This window comes from Panthera pardus, unplaced genomic scaffold, assembly GCF_024362965.1.
Source record: "Panthera pardus isolate Hobbes unplaced genomic scaffold, ASM2436296v1 HiC_scaffold_2, whole genome shotgun sequence".
NCBI lineage: Eukaryota > Metazoa > Chordata > Mammalia > Carnivora > Felidae > Panthera > Panthera pardus.
This window is the reverse complement of record NW_026526765.1, coordinates 78,990,290-79,012,648: the sequence shown is the minus strand read 5'-3', so window position 1 is coordinate 79,012,648 and position 22,359 is coordinate 78,990,290. Positions and strand designations below refer to the sequence as shown.

The window sequence follows — 22,359 nt, the reverse complement described above, 5'->3', positions numbered from 1 at the left end:
TTCCAGTTTTAATGGCTAACTTTTTATTCTAAGCATATAAAAACAGGGGAATACAATGTTTTTATGAAAATGTTCCTAATTAAATTTAACTCAAACCTAAACATTCTCCCTCCCCCCTAAAAAATTCTTGAATGCTATACTTTCATAAAACCCCCACCAACAAATAACATCTTGTGAAATTTCTAAGAATCTATTATTTAATAACTTTAATTCATGTTTATTGAATTTTTTTATTTTTATCATCAATGAGAAAAGTTAGTTTGCCATACAATTTTCATTATCTTGTGTGGGCTCTGATAGATTCAAGTTGATGTTTTTGTCCATCCTAACTAGTCCCCAGGGACAACTTGCTAACGCCCTTTTGAACAACAAGAACTAAGAGCACAGTTGTTCTGATCTATGATGTGAAGATACAAAGAGAGAATGCTATTTAAGAAGAAATTTGCTTAAAGAGCCAGTCTAATTAAGTAGAGGATTCTGTAATTAAATATAGATACTGTCTGCCGGATGAAGAAGCCCTGCTTCTGGAAACCAACAAAGCCTCAGAGTAAAGGCTTCATTCTGCACATCAGTCTAGACTTCTTTATTAGCACTGGGAACACATTCACAGGGATAAAAGAAAGTGTCTCTCATTCTTTGCTTTCCACATACCAGACACAGATTATTGTTACAGGGCATGGATAATGGACTACTATCTTTCATAATATAAAAGAAACATGCATTCAAAACTTCTTTTACAGAGCTGTTAGTGACTCCATATTTTCAATGTCAAACCATGTTAGTAGGTTTTATTCTTTTGAGATAAATACAGCCAGAAATATGGAAGCCTTCCCCAGTCTGCATTAGAACAGAGAAATTGAACCGTAAGTTGTAGAGATGTTAATCATAGATGGCTATCTTAAAGGATGACAAAGGACTGTTACATGAAGGTATGGGAAAATTAGTGTATAAGGAGTTGAAGGATTGGCAAGATGAGTGGAGTGGGGGACAGAGTTTGCAGAGATGATTCTAGATGAAGGTAGGGGTTCTGGAGAACGAAGTTCAGAAAAAAACTTGGAGCTTTTAGGGGATAGTTTAATCCAATTTTAAAGCTATTTGAAGGAAAATACAATAAGAATTGAAGTAAGAGAGCAGTCAACCTGGGATACTATAGTAAGATGTTGCATTTCAAAAACAAAGAAGAGGCAATGTGAGTAATATATGTCAGAAACTTTGGCAGATCAGAACTCAGTTAATACGTAGGAAAGAAATTGCAAATAAAGCTGAATATACCTTGAAAAAAGAAGATTCTTTCTACTGAAGGATATAATATAAGAAAGTTCCATAGTGACCTGGAATGAAAGATGGTTAAGTTAGAGACCTAGGAAGAAATAGATATGTCCTGAGGAAGCTAGTCAGTTTAAAGAGATGTAACATGAAGATTTCTCTCTCTTTGGAGAGAAAGTCCTTCTCCTTCAGCACACATGTACTCATGCATGTATGCACACTTACACACACACACACACACACACACACACACACAGACTCACTCACAAATACACATTGAAATTTCACTAAAATTTAACACAGGAAATGGTGACCAAAATAATTTTTGGACACTTCTCTTTAGTGAAAGACTTTGAGATGCCACTTTTATCAAAGAGAACAAATGTGTCATGGGCAGAATGTTAACTAACATTTGTGGGGGAAAAAAAACTAATATTGTTTGAATCAGGTATTCTTGAAGAAATTCATCTCTTCAATACATTTAATCACTTGAAACTAAAAAACTAAAGAGAAATAGTTTCTTCATCATTTCTTTTGCCTCTGCATTCCCATCAAATTTTCCATTCTCCTAAACCGTGTCAGCTTTGTGGAAAAACTGAATGAGAACTTTTCTAGCAACTATGCCTCTTGTCAGTAAAGGTCTGGTATAACATCTGACCTAATTATATACAGATAGAGTCATCATCATTACAATAATTTTTTATACTTCAAAATCAAATAGTTCATTTCAGGAATGAATATTTCATGACATAGACAGACTTTGACCCTGTTATGTCTTAGTCTTTCAAAAAGTAAGGAGCAATTTTTTGAAAGAGAAAAGAAGGAAAGTATTCTTTGTTTGATGATGATTTTCATTTTGAATTCTATTTTTGGAAGCTAATATCTTACTTTAACTAAATTGTCTGAGAATTTGTCCCAGTGTTATTAAGGTCTATATGTTTTAATTGGTCTATAATTAAGGCATACCATCAAGGGTCCTGTACCTGAGTAACTCCATTCCTTCATTTACCAACATTTACTAGGCACATATTTTACTCCAGGTATTGTTACAGGCACAGAAAATATAAAGAGAACCCATCCCATCTGCCTTCCTAAAGTTGAGTCTCTTGGAAAAAACAAACAAAACAATAATTACAAAACAATATGTCTATGCTGAGATTCAAGAAAGATATCCTGGGTGCCATGGTGCTTGAAGTATCAAGCAACTGGATGAAAAGGAGAAATTGGTGTTCCAGGCAGTGGTATCGACATATACAGTGCTGTAGAGGTATGAGTACTTTGGTGGATTTGAGAAATTGCCTGTGGATAGAGAAAAGGAGAGTAGAGAGTGGAGGAGATGAGATTTGAAAGTAGAAAGATTAGTCTTATGTGATAAATTAAGGAGTTTGAACTGAAGTCTACTCTCATAAAGTTAAAGGAAACTTCTGGAGGATTAAACAAGGAGTAACTTCAACAGGTTTTCATTTTAGACTGCCCACTCTGTAAGCAAGATGGAAAATGAATTAGTGGGTAAAACCATGAGAAGAGCTATGCCAAAGCAGGGTGTGTGGGCCTTGCCAAGGGTTAGGCAAGAAAACAAGTTCATTACTGGATGTTTTAATTTGCAATTAGATAAACTCAAATCGCCCATTTTAAACTTGGAAGAAAAGCACCTAATTTATTGACAGTTATACTGGAAAGGCAAGGATGAAACTGGATTTACTCAAGATTGAACAAATATCATCAAAGCATGTCATCAGAACTCAATCCTTCCCCTCTACATCTGCCCATGTGTTGAACTCACCTTGTCAGGCTTCTCTGTGTGTTGAGGAACTTGGCATTCTCAGGATCATTTCTTGTGAGCTCAGAAAACATAAGTAAAAGAAGGTCCCACTCTACCTTCAATTCAGAAAATTCTGGAGGCAGATGGCCTGGCTGGGTCTTATGCTTTTTCATGAAGCATTGTGGTTACAAGGATGGAGCATTCTAATTGACCAGGTGTGGGTGCTCATCTCCATGGCCATGGGGGCAGAAGACTATGATAGGCAAACCAAAAACCCCTAGAAAGGTAATATGTAAGGATCTGTTACCTAAAGGAAAGATGGGTACTATATGCAGAAAGTGGGAAGAGATTTTGTATAGACAGAAATAACAAATGTCCACTATGGTTTAGCAGCTAGGTGGATACTGACAAGGACATGAATTCATTTGGGGAATTATTGGTTAAAGAAAAGAACAGATCTAGGAGATATTTAGAAAGCAAATTGATAGGACTTGACAAGTGCCCCATAGGATTGTGGGTAACCAGTTTTGAACAAGATGGTATGGCATTTGAATTTTCTGTCAGGAATAGAAATTGTGTAAATAGGAAAAGCCAAATCCCAAAAACGTAGCTGCGTCTGGCATTGTGTTTAACAGATATAGCTACTAAAAGAAAGATTTGGGGAGAGGTGAGAAAGAGGGAGAAGTTAGAAATCACCTCTATTTATCTGCTTAGACCTAATGAATGGTGCCATTAACCTCAGTGGGAAATAAACTATTGGGAAAGATGGTCTATTGTTTTTGGTGGTGTCTGGAACATTAGAAGTCTGACACATCACCACAAAAAGAGATAACAAGGAATTGGTGCCAAATTGTCATCCCATGGGGTCTCCTGATACAGTAGTTTCAGAGCAAAACAAACCTGAATTAGGATCCCAAGGCCTATCTGGATAGTTGTATGACTCTAATCAAGTTGACTATCAACTGGTTCTTCAAATATAAAATGGGTAGAATGGCAACACCCCCATCATATGTAATGTACATAAGTTGTCCGGCATATAAAAAGAATTCAATAAATTGCATGTTCCCTTCTGACCAGCACCCAAAGGAAATAAATTACCAAAGACTGAGTACTAATTCAAAGTGAAAAGAGGAGTATTTATCCAGTCCATACTATGTTCCAGGACTCCTGAGTATATGATACTATATAAAAGAGGCAGCACTTCTAACCTCAAGGGGTTTTCATTCTTATTGGGATTACAAAACAACATAATTTCAGAATGGAAAAAGTATTTTGAAGGAAATAAACAGGATGATGTGATAAAGGGAAACTGCAGTAAGCCCTACTAACTGACAGGTGATTACTTTAGACTTTTCCATCCTGGAGAGGAGAGAAATTTATCTTTAACAGAAATAATACCTACTCCACACATGGCTTTACCTTCCCAGGAACTCCCACCAACACCACCCTCCAGAGACTTAGAGAATACCTGACTGGTTTGTGTGGAATCTCACACAATATTGCCTCAAACCAACTTAGAACGTTTTGGGACCAAAAAAAAAAAGTGCAAGAATGGGAAAGTAACCACAGGATCCACCTGCCCCAGCATATACCATGCCACTCTTGAAACAGCAATGGAATGGGCTGGTACAAGCTCAGGTAAGAGATTGGATTGGGAGCAACACCCTTCAGAATTGGAGCATATTCTTCAAAATACAGTTTATCCACTGAATCACCAACTGATTCTCTAACTCTATAATGTAGATCTATGATACAAGACCACTAGTAATCATATATGTACAATATGTATGCAAAGAAATTGATACTCCATAGGACAACTCTTTTCCAATGAGGGGAGAGAGATTGTCAGTGACATCTGCTATTTTCTGTCCCTGGTAGAGCAAGGGATAAGTTCTGTGATGTAATCCATATAGCTCCTCAGAACATCCCTAGAGGATCAAGCAGAGTTGACCATAGTATTGATCAACTAGAGAACACACCATTTGGAATTGGCTTTGACTCTCTCTCTTTCCCCTGTTTTGTTCCCCCTGTCCTACCCTCCTATCTCCCTAGATCACCTCCCCAAATAAACAAGCTCTTATCTCCAGCTCTGATTTCTAATGACTCAGGCTCAGACCCTACATTTCCTCTAATCCCTTTCCTACCCTTTATTATTTTTGCCAATTCTGTGCATTACTATCTGAAATATTGCTTGTAGATACTTTGAAATGTAGTATAATGCAGTGTGTGATTTGTAATGGTTATATAATAAACTTGACCCTCATACCTTCCAGTAACGCATCAAACATGACCCAAAGAGTTCTTTATTTTGGATGACAAATTTTGTGAAATTTAACATGAGATGTTCTCCATTCAAGCTGAGCAACTTAAATAGGAGTTTTCCTTTAAAGGATGTTTCTTGATTACAGATTTTCAAATAGCTATGAAACATAGTGATTGAACATTGGTCTCTGATCATTCAGCTAAAAATTGGGACTGTACCATGAATTCTTGATCATCCATATTAATTCCCATGCTACTGAGAGGCTCCGTTTAAAGTCTTTGAAGTATAACAGGTATTATCTCCAGATTATTAATGTTCAAGAGAGCTCACTGTTTGCCAGTCTGTGGGCTTAACCTTACACAAATATTATTTTAATATCTGTTAATCCTTTAAGTTGAACAATTTTTTTTTTTCTTTTCAGCAGCAAAAATAAATTTACTCTTGTTCCTGTGATAACGGATAACTGTTTCCCTAGACAAGGATTTGAGAAAATGCTGATATGGTGGTGCCAGGCTACTTGCATTGTTCATGCAAAAGCTTGAAGCATACACAATATGTTGGCTTTGTATAAAGATAGAGGCTTAGGAACTGGAAGGTGTGAAATGTCTTTCCTCACTGTTGTTTGCTCACATCCTGGAGAGACCCACAAGGCTGATAAAGCTGAGCAATCATTCATTGAAGGGTTTGTATAGGTTTCTGTGTGGGAACACTGCAGACTCAGCATGGAAATGAAAGAATGTGAAAAGATCTCCTGAGAGAAGTCTCAAAGCACTTCCTGAGAGCATGCCAAAAGGAACCCCTGAAGAAAAGAACTGTGGATTGCACATAGTGGATGAAAATGCAAGACCCTTGAGTCAATTCCCATTAAGTACACTTTCCCTTCTCTTGTTTTGTAGTCCCCTAGGGGGCATCAATTATTTGCACCCCAAGGTACAAGATTTCCCATTTTCCTGAACAAGATGTCTTTGGAGAACTTAAGACAAATTTTCCTTTTACTTCCATGGCTTGAACTCTCCCTAAATTGTACTCCTTTAGTTCAGTTATTTTGAAAATGGAAAAACAAAAGAGTAAACTGCAGTAAGACCTACAAGGTGCCAAGTAAATTCAAAACAACTTACAATTGAAGTTTTCTCAACTAAAAAGTCTCCATACCTTGAAATTAGGGAGGCTTTACTCTTTCCAAGCACAACTATGGTTGGAGAAATTTGTGTAATCCCTCTGGATTCTATGAGGAGTCGGCAATTAAAAAGACAACAGCAGGGAGGTCAGAACTCCAGAATCAGTAATGGCCCAATCTGACTCATTAGCAATGAGAAATACCAACTGAAATCCATTACTAACAGCAATGTCGGTTTTTACAATCTATTCTTAAATCAGTCATTATTTGGGAAGAAAAGTCATCACTATTGTGATCTTTAAGAGAATCCTCATATACTTAATGGAAAGGTTGCCTTGTAAGATGACTTAAGACAATAGATTTTTCAAATTGCTATGAAATCTAGAGGATACTTGAACAAAGGCCTTTGCATCTTAGTGTTAAAATCTGTTTAATGAATTGTTGAAACACTGTTACAAGATTTGATTTCCTGATATTTTCTTTCCCCAAAAAAGTCTCGAGAATATATGAAAGTCAAACTTAAACCAGTTTATATGTAATATATTATTGGGAAATCTATTATTATTATTATTATTATTATTATTATAGCAGGTTGTTGTGTAATTACAATTATTTATCTCTGCACCTAAAACAACTTACCAATAAGCAGACTAAGGGCCAATTGATGCCCAGCAAAAAAGGGAAAGAGTGTTTATTCTACAGTTTATTGTCTGTTTAAAGAAACAGAACAAAGTGAAAATTTAGGGCAACTGAGTTTTAAACATATTTTCATGTTACTGTGTTGGCTGGTAAGTCTGATTAGTGTTAAAGCAAAACTGGTCTTAGAAGAATGCAAAATCCTTTATGTTTAGAAAAAAAATCAGTATCTTTTATGATTTATCCAGAGCATAGACCAATACAAGTAAAATATAATATGTTAGACTAGTCATTGTATTTTGTTTCTATCTGTTTCGTTCTCAGATACTTGGGAAGAAAAATAAGTGGGAGGATAAATTAAGTTGTAAGAGGAAGTTTATATGAAGAAAATCTTGAAAATTCATTATTCATTCAAGTAATATTTACCAAACTTTAATAATGTGCCAAAGCATGATTTAATAGTGGTTTTGCCAAAACATTTGCAATTTCTCCTGGCACCTTTTTTAAGCACTTGGCACATAGCTTGCACAATGTATACCCTCAACCAAAACTGAATGAATGAATGAATGAATGGGACAAAGAGAACAGTGGGTCTTTTCCTGTCTTGTAGAGAGTAAAATCAATAGAGATGACACTGTTTCCTAAAAGATACTATTGCTTATTTAACATTGCAGTTTTTAATTTCTTGATTATATATTATATGTATTATACACTTTAGCCTGTATATTACCTAATCTCTATTTTATTTAATGATTTAGATTTTATTCTAAAACCAAATGAAATTATTTTATTAGTGCGTAAAGTGTATGTGGTAAATAGAATTAAGATCCTAGAATAGGCAAAAGATGTGATAACAGGCTTTGATTATAAGTTGTTGTGTTGGGGGACCTTATGCATTCATGACATATTTTAATCCACAGAAGTTGAAAGGCAAGACCTACTACAAATTTTAAAGGACTTGTGGAAAACAATTTTATGCAAATTTGTCCATCATTTATGAGGTAAGAGATGATCTTTGTTGTCATTTTAAAAATATAATATTGATTAAAATTAAGTTCAGGAAAAAGAATTGAATTAACCAACATCCAAACAAATTTTGAGAAACAAAAAGAAATCAGAAAACATATCATATCTTCTATGGAAGGGAAGACAGTGGTCTTGTCTGGTTATGTTCAAACTAACTCTTGAGAATCATAATCCAATCTCAACCATACAGCCCTGCCTGCATTTAAATTCTGATTTTTAAATTTCTTATCCTATATGTGTAACATCTGGTATGAACACTGAAATCTTTACTTTCATTTCAAGCATAACGTTCCTGAATTCTACCATCAGGACTCCCCCTGTCTTCTGCTACTTCCTACCCTTTTCTTGTCCTTCCTCCCCACTCTCCCCCGCTTCACCATGATAATCCATTGATCCTACTCCATCACACAAGGGCTTTTAGAAATTCCAGGGTCCTTGACCTGTTCTTCAGACCTTCTGTTCCAATCCGTACCGTCAACATTTTAAAATAGATTCAAAATGGAAAAATTCTTCCTTGGGATAGGTAGATTCAAAAGTACAGCACTTGGAGCTAAGACTTCTTTGCTCATGATTCCTTCTTCGTAGAAGAGTTAATGTTACTGAGGGAAGGTTCAAAAGGAAAGACAATGTTGTATCCTATTTCTTAAAACTCAACACCTCTTATATCCTTATCTTTCACTCTACCCTTCCTGTCCTGGCTACTATATCTGAGCTAACTGATGCCCAGAAATGAGGTCAGAGCAACTTCTAATGCGAGAATAATATGATCAAGGATCAAGGAGGAAGAATAGTGTATTCTTTGAAAACCACTCTGCAGCTTTCACAGCAGCATAATTAATGATTAATGAGCTGTCCTTTTGTTTGTGAGGATAATACCACTGGCCCAAGACTGGACATTCCTTTCGAATTATTGTTTTGGAAGTGGGGAATGACTGTACAGAATCTTCCACAGCTCATTGATCATTTGCTTTTTATCAAGCAAGTTACAGGTTGGATGCCTAGGATAAGAGAAGTCCGTGACCATTGAGAATCTGTATTTTTTAAATGCAAGGGTGGTGTTGGTTCAAATTTTTTGCTGGTTTCCTTTTTTATTTCATCCTTGGAGACTCCTATTTTCTTTCTTCCTTGCTTTTTCTTCCTCTCCTCTTTTGAACTTATTTTTTCATTCTTCACGTTTTGACACCACCTCATCATCACATGTTTTCCTCACTTCATCCAAAATGGATTAAAGCTTTCATAGCATATTAATAATCAAGGATTTTTGCATCAAATATTTCTTATTTGTGTACATAGAATTGTCTTTCAGTAGACTTGATCAAACAAGGTGGGCTTTAAGACTTTATACTATATTTCACAATCAAGTCTTGAATTTTTCAGTTAATCTTGACAGACAAAAATCTCATTCCTATCTTAATACTCAAGGTGAAAGTATTATATTACTAATAATTTTGCACCTGAACATACTATATTAGTATCGAATCACACAACTGAAGTATGAAATCCTATTAAAACTTGTTTTCCCTTCATTACACAAAAGACAGCATTGACAGCGTATTTTGTCAACATTGAATACTGTGAACAAAAAGTGCTAAATTACATTTTTAATCCATGACATCACCTTGAATAACATGGTGCTCAGAATTCATCTCAATATTATGGGGAAATAGTAGAATGCTATGAACAATCTATATTAGTGAGTAACTCGTGGCTGAAGTTTCAGGGGACATCTGTAGCTAAAAAGCTTTTCTCTGCTGTCCATAATACAGTGATTGAAAACCTCTCTTTCAACTACATACCTCCCACCCTCATTTTAGCAGTCTGTGAAATTTCCTTTGCATCATTGAAATACACTCTAAATGGGGTTTTCTTTGAAGACCACCCAGAAGCTACAGCTGGTGTAAAATGCAGCTGATTGGTCCAATTTGCATTCATATTTAGTCCAGAGTGCAACTAGGCCTACGTGCCTTTACTTAGGCCTGTTTCCTGTGGGTCAAATGACAAGAAGAGCTGAGAGATCCCTCAGCTTTCTCTAAGTTCTATCTAAAGTTATGATGACCTTATAATTTATCACCCAAGCTGAATATTTTCCAGAATTAAAAAAGGTACTACTAATAATGATACTTCAAGCAAACTGAGTCTTCCAGCGCAAGAAACAGGCTTATGGGGAAACCCATGAAAGATCAACAATCATAGACTCCTTTGCCCACAATGAATTGACATCAGTCTACTGGACATTACCAAGGCATTAACATTTCACTAGTAACATACGCTGATCCATATTGCTGTGGTTTACAGATGGTGATTAATTGTTATTAGTATATGATTGCAACCTATGTTAGGCTATCTTTCCTATATCATAATTTAGTTTAAAAAAATACAATATAAAAATGTTTAAATACATTTTAATTTCCTACTATTTTTTCCATAGCACAGCACTTTTGCCTAATTTAAACTCTACAAAATTAATTAAGAATAAATTCTTTCTCACTTTTTTCTCTTTCCATATCGATATGAAGGTATGGCTAGGAAATACCATGAATTAACCAAAGCTTTTTTAAAAAATCTCTTTAGTCTCCTCTCCATACCCTTTGCATTCTTTTACATTGTGTCTTCAAACACCTCATATGTTTGGTGTGGGTTTGGGAGGGCTTTTTGTTTGTTTTTCTACAAGCCAGGGAGAATTAAATTATTAAACGAGTCAGTTTAAAATGTCAACAGAAAATTCTGTTTCTTCCTCTTCATTGATCCTGGGCCTTTTCAAACCTCATCATCCAAAATGTATCTGCATACTTCATTTTCTGTTGTCTAGAATGAAGTAACTAAACTGGAGCTTGACACTAACAGAAAGTGATTTTAATGGAGAAACAAAGCCTAGAATTGTTAGCAGTACAGGAAGCTGCTTTCTGGTGACAATATGCTGCTCTATGATAACTATACACATGTGCTATTGCGACACATTATACAAAGCAAGACTGATTATATACAGAGGACACCGATCTAATAATATTAATGACAATGAGAGCCAAGTTTCTCAGTGTTAGGGAAGGAAGTTATAATAAGAAAAGTGAGAAATCTAGAAAGAAGCCTTGAGTTTGAACTGGAATTGGAGATATCAATATAAACTTATGATTTTAAACATATGCATATAGATACTAAAGAAGAGATTAAAAATGTGCTTAGTGCACATTTTATATTTATATTTATACATAGATTCCCTAACTCCATCCACTGAGAGGTACTAACAACAAGTAGCAACATCTACATTAGATGAGTTTATATATAATACCATGATGCACTAAAACAAATACAGATTCCTTGGAGAAATGCCTGATTCCTGATCACTACAGCTAGAAAGGATCCCTCTAACCACTGAATCCTTGTGGAGTTTTATGCTAATGAAGTGATAATAATGCCAGCACACTGTGCCACAGGTATTTGCATAGCCATTCCCCCATAAGACATGAACAATGTCCTTTAGATCTTTCTGAATGCTTTGGAGCTCAGTGCCTCCTGAACAAAATAGATTCCCAATAAATGACAGTGGAAGGAAGGAAGGAAGGAAGAAAAGGAGGAAGGAAGGAAGGAAGGAAGGAAGAAGGAAGGAAGGAAGGAAGGAAGGAAAGGTGAGTTTAATATGAATTTAATAAAATGTGCTCAACATACTTCTCATGCATAGGATATTGTGTTAGAAATAAAATATTGCCAAAAAGACGATATACCATAGCATGAGACAAAAATTTCCAACAAGTAAATAAGATTCGGAAGATAAATCTTGAAGACTTACCTTGTTGATCTCCAGCGAGGTACCATTCTTGGTGTCATTTGACAGTAGACAGAGAAAGAACCCACTCAGGCACCTTTTATACCATTCTACTTAAGAATTTCACTACCTACTTTCCCAACTGTCCAACTATTTAGCACCTCTCTTCTTATTCCCTTGAGAGGAGATTTCAAATCTTCATGGAAATAAAAACAAACACTCCTCAAAATCTTTGATAACTCTTGGTATAGATTAGGTTTTAGATACACCCATCCCATGCATTACTCATTTTGATGAAAAACAATTAAGATAAGTAGCACCATGGGGCACCTGGTCAGTTAAGCATCTGACTCTTGATTTTGGCTCAGGTCATGAGATGGAGCCCTACATCAGTTCCATGATGGGCATAGAGCCTACATAAGATTCTCTCTCCCTCTCTCTCTCTCTCTCTCTGCCCCTCCCCCACTTGTTCTCTCATTCTCTCTCTCTCTGTCAAAAAAAATCCATAAAAAAAAGATAAGTAGCACCAGGGCTAATCATAAATGGCACAATTTTCCTTTCTACTTGCTATTTTATGCTGCTACCACTTAATCATAATTTTATTCACTACAATGATCACCAAGTATTTAAATGAAATTGTGGAATATCAGGTATAATTTTTATCAGTGAAATACTAAAATTGAGTACAGATGCTCTATGCACATCCAGTCACTTTTAAGCAATGTTTGTATTTCCTAGTGAAATATAAGATGATCCAGTTTGCCCGAGTTTCTATAAAAGTGTATGCAGAGGGCCACCTGGGTGGTTCAGCCAGTTAAGCATCCGACTTCAGCTCAGATCATGATCTTATGGTTCATGGGTTCAAGACTGGCACCGGGCTCTGTGCTGACAGCTCAGAGCCTGGGGCCTGCTTTACATTCTGTGTCTCCCTCTCTCTCTGCTCCTCCCCTGCTTGAGCTCTGTCTCTCTCTGACTCTCAAAAATAAATAAACATTAAAAAAAATTTTAATAAAAAATTTTTTTAAAGTGTATGCAGAGAATATTGGACAAGAAGTATAATATCCATCTTTTATGGGTTAAGGCCAAATGAAGGAAAATTTGATAGACCTTATGATATTATAGCTATATTTCTGACTTTAGGCCATACTTGTAAAATGTTGATCAAAGAGACATTGGGTGTTATAAACTCCTTCTTTTATAATTGGAGAAACTGAGAAATGGCAAGTTTCATCATCCCAAAAATAATTTGGTACAAAGTTTAAGTGAGCCTATTATTCTTTCCACTACATTATAAATTGGTTTAATACTGGTTTTGCATGTGCTATTTACCTTAGATCCATGGTCACTTGAAAACCCTTTGCCAACATAAAAAAATCAGGACTGACTTGTACCCAGTATATATAGATTCTTTCATATGTAGAAGGTCTGTGATAAATATATATTAATTTGATTTGCCTGTTTAACTTGCAGCAATCGTTATATCTTCATGGTTGATATCATGTTTGTTCATGCTGCAAAATAAAAATTATTTGAAGCTTTCCACTTCTAAATATTTTATGAAATGATCAATATACTTTTTGTGGTGAAATACAAAAGGCAATGACAACCAGACCTACCAGTAAACCATTTTATATTTTACTTTAATTATCACTCACAAATCTTTAATTATGAGTATAAAGAAGACCTACAAAAATAATTGCCAGCACTTTCCTTTTGATTGTCTTGTGTAATTTAAAATCAATGTTAAAACTAAATAAACATTAAAAAAATTTTAAATCAATGTTAATAATTAAGTTATATTTTAGAAATGTAAAACATCTGGGAAAAGACAGTCATCAAATATTATCTTGCAAAAATGCTGCTTTGTTAAGCATTTTGAGATGTAATTTATACTGTCCTCTCTGTCAACTACGCTCATCCCTGTCTCTCCATAGAAGGTTTAATAAAATTATGGAGACAGCCAATTTATGCAGAATTTCCTATGTATCTATTCAACTACCAGAATTACTTGGCTAAATTAGGGCCACAAACACAATACATAAATCATGAGGTTGTTTTGAGGACTTCTCTTCAGCTGCATAAAATGGAACAATTTATCTTTTTATTTAACCAATAGAAAAATCATACAGATCTTTGGATTAATTATTCTTGTCATGGACATCAGTAACGAATCTCTTGCATCAGTTCCCTGTTTCTACATGAAATGAATTTAAAGTTTTTTTGCCATGAAATTGTCTGGGTTGTTTTGTGCTTATTATGATATACCTAATTCTAACTAAGCCCAGTGCCTAGCACAGAGTAAACATAAAATATAATTGGTAGAATTATGTTGGATGCTTACCTCAGCATTTATAATCCTTTTGGTATTAAAATATGTGTATTGATATTAAAGTACTGGGCAGATAGATGAAATGGTGCATGGTTGGATAGATTACATATATATCTAGATATATGTATACATATACATATCTAGATATATATATGTATATGTATATATATCTCTAGATATGTATATGTATATATCATTCATCTTTCAAAATATGTGAGGCATTAAATATCTATTTATAATTATTATATCCCTTAGTGAGTTCAACAATAATCTCTGCACTATTGACAAATATTTTAAGCTCCAGCCATCTTATTTCAAGCAATAGTAAAATTCCAGTGCGATAAATAATTTGTATAGTTTCATAGGGGGTCATTGTGCTGTCATTTGATTTTGATTCCTAAATATTGGTTTATAACTTTTAATGTGTATTTAGATATCAAAATGGTAGCATTCCCAACATCTCTTAGAATAAGTTCTATTAAGGAACATAGATTTTGAATGCTAATTCCCATTCTGTAAGTAATATACCAGATGATCCTGACTGAATTCATTAATTTTTTTTTCTTGCTGTTGGCTGGGACCATTTTGGAGGCCATTTATATGACTCCAGGAGAAATAGATAAGCCTGTCTTATTGATTTGTCCTAACTTCATGTATATTAAGTTAGAGACCTAAAAGATAATAAAAATTTCTGGCAAACACCGATATTCATTTTTTCTTACTCTTAAGGTAATAGATGATTTTCTAATTATTTTAGTCTTAACCTAGGCCCCCTTCCCCTTGTTCTTATTTCAACCATTATTATTTAAAATCTTTAGAAAATGTATTAACATTAATGTTAATAGAATGTAATAGTCAATAGAATGTAATAAATATCATATAATCTTTCTTTTGATTTTGCATGTTTTAGGCCATCTAGGTTATCTCTGTCAACATCAATGACTTTATAGAGGATGACAGATATAGAAGGTGTAGACATGTGCTGATCTTATAGAAGTACTGGACACGTCCTGAGTAAGGCAAACATTCTAGGGTGACTTTTTAATTTAGCTTTCTGACATCAGCTTTGTTGACTTGATTCTTTGCCAGAAAAAGACAGTTATACTTTTAAACTCCCGTTCATTAACAATTCTGGCTAGATAAAACCAATGTCTTCTTAAAAGAAACTGCATATGAATAAACCTGCACTGTGTTAGTTTCATTTACTTCCAGTTTTGTAATAAGTAAAACAACTATAATTAATTAGACAGTATCTATAAAGACTCCTAAACTTAAATGGAATTTAACCAAGGCTATTTCTCATGCTAGTAAATAAAAAATTATTCTATTAAAAAAAAATGTTAACAAATCAGCCAAAGCCTTCAAAGAGAGTATTTCTATTTTATCCATGTCAAGATGTAATAAGTAAATTTATTTCATATGCCGTAGAAAGATAAGGGAAAATCTCTGGTTAACATTTAGAATCAAAATTCAAATACATCTTCCAGGATCACTTGGTCTTTTCTGGATCTTGCTCTCTTCCCCTTATATGTGCATGGATCAGCTGATCTCAAATGGTCTTGAAATCAAGGACTTCTGAACACTAAGGAAGCAAATTTGGGCCTTGGATCACAAGTATTCACACTCACAACAGGGAGAAACTAAAAGAGAAGAGGGTCATACAGCTGCAGAAGGAAAAGCTTTTTGAAAATTCCAAATATATGTTGAAAACATGAAATAAAACCACGTGATTCTGTTTTTGAGGCTACTAATTATCATTCTAAGATCATTACTGAAAAATTATTGAACCAAAAGCATGTTTAATGTATTTTTATTGTTAATTCATGTTGAACCACCTGGTAGAAAATCCTCAGAATGATCTCCATTTCTGCTTGCCCAGGAAATACCTGGGTTGAAGAAAAGTCAACTTCATCAATAAACATATGTATGCATGTGCCAACATAAAGGTGGCAAACTATTAGATTCTCTCAAATCTGTACAAAAACAACAAAGTTAGCAGCATACTGAGCTCCCTAGCTGTCTGAGTTTCCCACACTGGGGTTCTTTTACTGACAAGAAGCTATGATTTGTGTTACCAAAAAATGTCAGCTCCTAATTCGGATGGAGCTGAGATGAATTATACATAGGTCATTAGAAGCGGTGTGGTCTACAGTGAAAGGGATCTCAACAAAATTCAACCACTGACATGCTGAGTGCTTTGAATAAATCAATCATTAGCCATCTGCCTTGATTTAAGCATTGAAAAATGGGGGTGCGTAGAGAACTACTTATTAATATATGCCTGTAAATTATTTTGAACTTCTCTTAGCAAAAACATCAAACAAAAAGAAAATATTCCAAATCATCTATAGTTACCATTATTTAATTTTCTTGTGGACTAAAATGTTTCTCCTACATTTTGAGTCCCTGTTGCCCAGCTGTTCCTGCTGATTTATTTTCTAAATGACCACTTCGAATGATTTTTTGGTCATCGCTTATAGGATATTGTATATCATTCCCTATCTAGAAAACACAAAAAAGAAGTAGGGGGATGAGGAGTGGGGGCGGGGGATGTGGTCTGCATCACTATAACATTTATGTCAAGCAGCAGGGAAGTCCCACTTAAGGAGGGCATGGTTACTTCCCTTTATAGGAAATTTTATACTCCGTAAGAGAGATCTAGGCACAGGCTAGGACTGGGACTAAGAACAGGAAAAAAATGACACAGAACACTCTATAACCATGAGACAGACTGTGATAGATATTTCCACTAAGAATCCAAATAGCCAAGTATTACAGAGTTCTTAAGTTCTAAGTGGAGGAACCATTGAGCTACAATGGCAGTCAGATGAAATCCAAAATCCTGAAAGTAGTAAAACCAAAGAGAATCAAGGTCACCTATCAAAAGCAGTGACACTGAGAATAATGCCAAGAGTTCTAGTAGACTCTCATGGACCCAGCTATCTAACAGACACATTCTACTGGTAACAGAGAAATGCAACTGAGAATAAATGTAATCGGTTTAAAAAAAAAAAAAATGCATCATCTCCCCTGGGAAAGTAGCTCAAAAGACATACTTGTTTATATTGTTTAAATCTATCACAACCAAAACTCCATCTTGCATATATCATCAAGCAAAATAAACAGGCTTTTCTAGGATACAAACTTCCTATGAAGAAATATAGCTAAGACTGGCAATAATATGAACCCATGAAGCGGAAGATTATTCCTATATTCCCAACTCACCTTCCTCAGAGATCTTTGAGAGAACACTGTATGAGGAGAGAGACACCATGAGGATTGACATTGCTGAAGAGACTCCAGTAGCAAAAACTATTAAAAACTAAACCATAAGCAGGGAGACTCAATCTGAGCCACAGAAGAAAAATAAGACAAATAAAATTTTCATAAACCAAAGTCTGCTTGTCTTGGACATTTTGCAAATGGAAAACATTATATTAAATCTTAAGTTATTTATCTAAGGTTGATACTTTACATTTTGAATTTACACCACCACCATTTCATAACATCAAAGCAAGTCTGTTTAAACTTTTCTTCCCTCATCCTCATACCAACGTGAAAGCTGAATAGGAAAAACCAATCTGGCCAACTGTAGGTAACTTAATGTATTCTTGTCCATATTTCAAAATGAACTGTCAGGACTGTGGAGAGAGAGGGGAGAGGGGAAAGAGTGCATCTAAAACATAATAGTGAACAATGTATACCTGTTGAGGATCTGGTCAAGAATGACCAGCAGCTGACCATTAAAGCTGCCACCCGTAATTGAAAATATTGAAGTTGCCCAATTTTGAGCACTCTCATCCATAGCAAAAGCCCATGGAATGCCAGCTGTCATTGTGTTGGCGCAGGCAGTATTGTTTCTTCTCCTGCCAGGCACACACATCTCATTTGCTTCCCCCAGTTATTTTTCCAAGCCAACCAGCCCTCCGGACAGCTCTCCTTGCTGTATCTGAGATGCAGTCTTTTGAGATTTCCTACCTAACTTGACTTCAGTATACTTCAGTGGGAATAAGCTAAAATTTACTAGACATTAGAAGAAGTTTTTGTTATTGTTGTTATTATTCTAAAGGTAATATAAAAAAGAGGCAGGGCCTCCACCTACAGCCATGTGGCTTAGACTGCATACCACACAATACCATGCAACTCCATGGGATGACATTGATATGGACTATGATGTCACTGGTGCCTCCAAAAGTTGTAAAATTCAGTGGCTCTATCCTGTGGCCTATTACAGTATAGAGAGTTTAACAATCAGATAAAACCTGTTCGTTCTTCTCAGGCATCTTCCTAGCATTCTTCCTAAAAACTTATGTAAATCTCTTTTTTATTTTCAAGGTATACAAAGAATCTCTGTACAATACGATTTCTATATTCTTTCATGATACATTATTAGAAGAACTAAAGAGGGAGAAAATCTTAAATATCTGATTTTCTTTACCAAAGAGAACATTTCAAAAAGAAAGAAAGGTGTTTAGTTTTGTTTTTCAGCTGGTATATTCACCAGAATTCAACAAGAATATTCTTTTTTTTTAATTTTTTTTAATGTTTATTTATTTTTGAGACAATGCAAGAGACAGAGTGCAAGTGGTGGAAAGACAGACAGAGGGAGACAGAGAATCTGAAGCAGGCTCCAGGCTCTGAGCTGTCAGCACAGAGCCTGACGCAGGGCTCAAACTCACAAATTGTGAGATCATGACCAGAGCCGAAATCGGACACTTAACCGACTGAGCCACTCAGGTGCCACAAGAATATTCTTTATTTTAATGTTGTAATTGTTTAAATTGTATTTTCTGAAAAGAACATTTTAAATCTGCGCATAGTCTTCACTATGTTATTAATTCATCAAGTTAAATAATTTTAGACTTAAATTGTTCTTTTTACATCTACTGCTCTTAAAAAGACAAGAAAATGATTGAATTTTTATTGGATTTAGTTTGCCTTTTTCCCAATCATTAAATGTGGAACAATTGTTTACAAGTGCTGTTGTAAATCTAAAAATGTCAATCTTGGGGTGCCTGGGTGGTTCAGTCAGTTAAGCGTCTGACTTCGGCTCAGGTCATGATCTCATGGTCCATGAGTTCGAGCCCTGTGTCGGGGTCTGTGCTCACATCTCAGAGCCTGGAGCCTGCTTCAGATTCTGTGTCTCCCTCTCTCTCTGCCCCTCCCCCACTCGTGCTCTGTCTCTCTCTGTCTCAGAAATAAATAAACATTAAAAAAAATTTTAATAAAAAAATAAAAATAAATTAATTAAAATGTCAATCTTTATGATTGTCCTCTATTATATTTAAAAAGTGAAGGCCCTTGGGAATGATGTATGTCCTTCTCCTATTCCCCCAAGCAACACTGAGAAGAAAAAAGTCCCAAATATATTTTTAAAAATCTCACCAATACCCTCCCCCACAATCTGAGGGATGTGGTCTGGCGAGGAGAAAGCGTGACAACACAGAGGATATACAATGTCCTTCTAGATTTGAAACCCTTTTCCCCACAATAGATCATAACACACCAGAAGCCAAAAGTACTCCCTAAATTACAATTTGGTTTTCTCTCACTTAAAATTAAGCAGGAAAGACTCATGTAGTGACTTACCAAAAATAATTGAACCCACTGCAAATGCTTAGCAAAACTGAATCCTAAAAGGGGAAAATCAAGAACACACTAAAAGGTTAATCAACTTGGTAAAAGAAAATTAGAAAGCCTGTGTGAAGATCACCTGCTTTTTGCAACTAAATAGCACCAGAATTACCTGGAACACTTCTTACATTTTTAACTTTACTTTCAGCTCCACAGACAGTGGAAGCAAGGCAGAGAGGCAACTGGAAAGAGAGAGATGGATGAGAGCTGCCGGTAATGAGAGCTTAGCAGAACAGAATGTGAAATCCAAGGACGTTTTCCAAGAGGTAGGGATAAAGATCTGATAACAATGACCTCTATGAGGTACACTGGGGAGTTCCCATAGCCCAGTACACTCCCCTGACTCAGGACCCTCTGCTGTATTTCTCTTGCCCCAACATTCAGCCCCATTGGACTGGGTCCTGAGAAAACTTAAGCCTGTCTAACTTCTTCATGTGCCCATTTGCCCTTTAGGAAGGCTCTTGAATGTTTGACTCTCACCAAGTTACGGAGCACAGCTAACTGCTGGCCCCTCAATCCTTGCCTCACCAGCCGAGGAAACACACCAGCCTGACTCCTGCCTTCAGTATTTTCTGAACAGGAGGTGAGCACAAGTCTCCTCATGTTGCAAACAGCTTTGATTTAATGGATGGTTCTTTTGTGTCCCCCTCCCCCCACTTGCCTTGAGGAAGTGGGAAGGAACTACCCTCTCCTATCCTTTTCCTTCCCATGAGTGAGAGGGAAAAAAATGCCACAGTACTCCCCACTCCTAAAAATTCTCTTTAAAGAGCTCAGCTGATACATTTCTAGCCCTTTTTGTAAGTTTACTTCTATTTATTTTGAGAGAGAGATAAGAGAGAGAGAGAAGGAAGAGAACTCACACTCATGAGAGTGGGGGAGGGGCAGAGAGAGAGGGAGAGAAGAGAATCCCACTGATAGTGCAGAGCCTGCCACAGGGCTTAATCTCACAGACCAAACTCATGAACCAAGAGATCAGGACCTGAGCCAAAATCAAGAGTCAGATGCTTAACCGACTGAACCACCCAACTTCTCCTCTAGCCCTTTTTAATATAGACTAGAGTTGAGTGATGTTCACAGATCTATACGATCGCATATTAAGTGTGTGCTGCAAAGATATATCTAGTCCATCGATTCAGACCATGAAGTACTTATCATCCAATGGCCTCAACTTTGAGATTTAGCCAATGTTCTGAACTATTTACTTTACTATCCTATTTACTTTATGTTACATGGTACTTGAAATATTTTGTTTATAACATTTGTTTGTGTCCCCATATTTTGGCTTAGTCTAACATTTACTAAACCAGAATGCCTTGTTGTTCTTCAAAGATTGGAAAAAAATGATCTACCTACATTTTAGTCTCACAGAGGGGCCATGATTTGATTCTTTTGGTTCAATGATTCACAGAAATGTCAAACAAGAATTTTTTTTATTAGTTAAAACAACCAATTTTTGCTAAACTTTAATTTTAATGTCATGAAATTAAATATTTCCCCATAATTTCAGATTTTCTTTTAAAATATCAAAAGAGGTGAGATATGGCTAGGCCTATTAAATGTATCTTCTAAATGCTGTGCTTTTCTTTCAAAACCAAAGTGTCCACCCCTCTGTCTGGAACACAGTATGGATGCTCATATCCACAGACTTGCAGATAGCTTTGGAGGCAAAAAGTAAGAAGCATATCATTGTAGGGAGAACTTGGATTCTAAGTTGTGTGACTTTTGGCAAGGCACTCAATTTCACTAGGCTACACTTTTTAAAATATACAGTTGATGCCCCTCAAAACCCATGTTTCCCACTTCTTTCTAGATGCACAACTGAACTACATTTCCTAGCTTCCCTTACAATTAAATGTGGCCATGTGGCTGAGTTGTAATCAATAAAATGTGAACAGAAGTGATGTGTGCCTTGGAGGTTTTATCCCATGAAAAGGTCCCAGATACACACCTCTATGTTCTCTCTTCTGGCTGGCTAGAAAGGAGATGACCCTCAGGGAGACTATGGCAGCCCTGCTTATTGGACACAAACCTTTGTGCCTTCTCAGAATGTCTGATTATCTCATTCTTTCCAAAGATAACAGTCACTGGCTGGACCACTCTGCAGCTGCCTTATACTGGTGCCATGGATAAGTTCTTCAAGCTAGCTGGAGCTCTGGGTGAATCTTTGTGCCTGCAGGGCCCTGTGGCCCAGTCATGCCCCTTATTGCTGTCACCCTCTCCACTTCTGCATGAAACACCACACTGAATCTGCAGAGGCTGGCTTCCTAAACAGTCACTGCAGGCCAGACCACACAACCTAGAAGTACTAAGGAATTAGAGCATGAAACTTGACCACTGAGAAACGTGAAATAGGAAGACCAGCCTTGGGATGGAGAAATAGCTCCACATTAAGAGAAGCCCTTTCTGCTGAGTTTCTTTTCTTCTAGCATGTGTTGAAAAAAATGTCTAAGGGGGATTTTCCACTGCTCTCCCTCTCCCAAACCCAGCTGCCTTATTATGCCTTTTTTCTACTTATCCATTGTGTTTAATGTACTTCTTTACATTTTTTTATATATGTTTCTAGATG

At 36.0% G+C, this 22,359-nt stretch overlaps 1 long non-coding RNA gene across 1 annotated transcript in view; it reads left to right on the top strand.

The window, feature by feature from the left end:
* LOC128778280 (uncharacterized) overlaps positions 1 to 20,437 on the top strand; it is a 31,485-nt gene extending 11,048 nt beyond the window's left edge. Inside the window, exon 3 of the long non-coding RNA XR_008423790.1 lies at positions 19,942 to 20,437. This is a non-coding gene — a long non-coding RNA (uncharacterized LOC128778280). The remainder of the gene's footprint in view (positions 1 to 19,941) is intronic.
* The last annotated feature ends 1,922 nt before the right edge of the window (positions 20,438 to 22,359 follow it).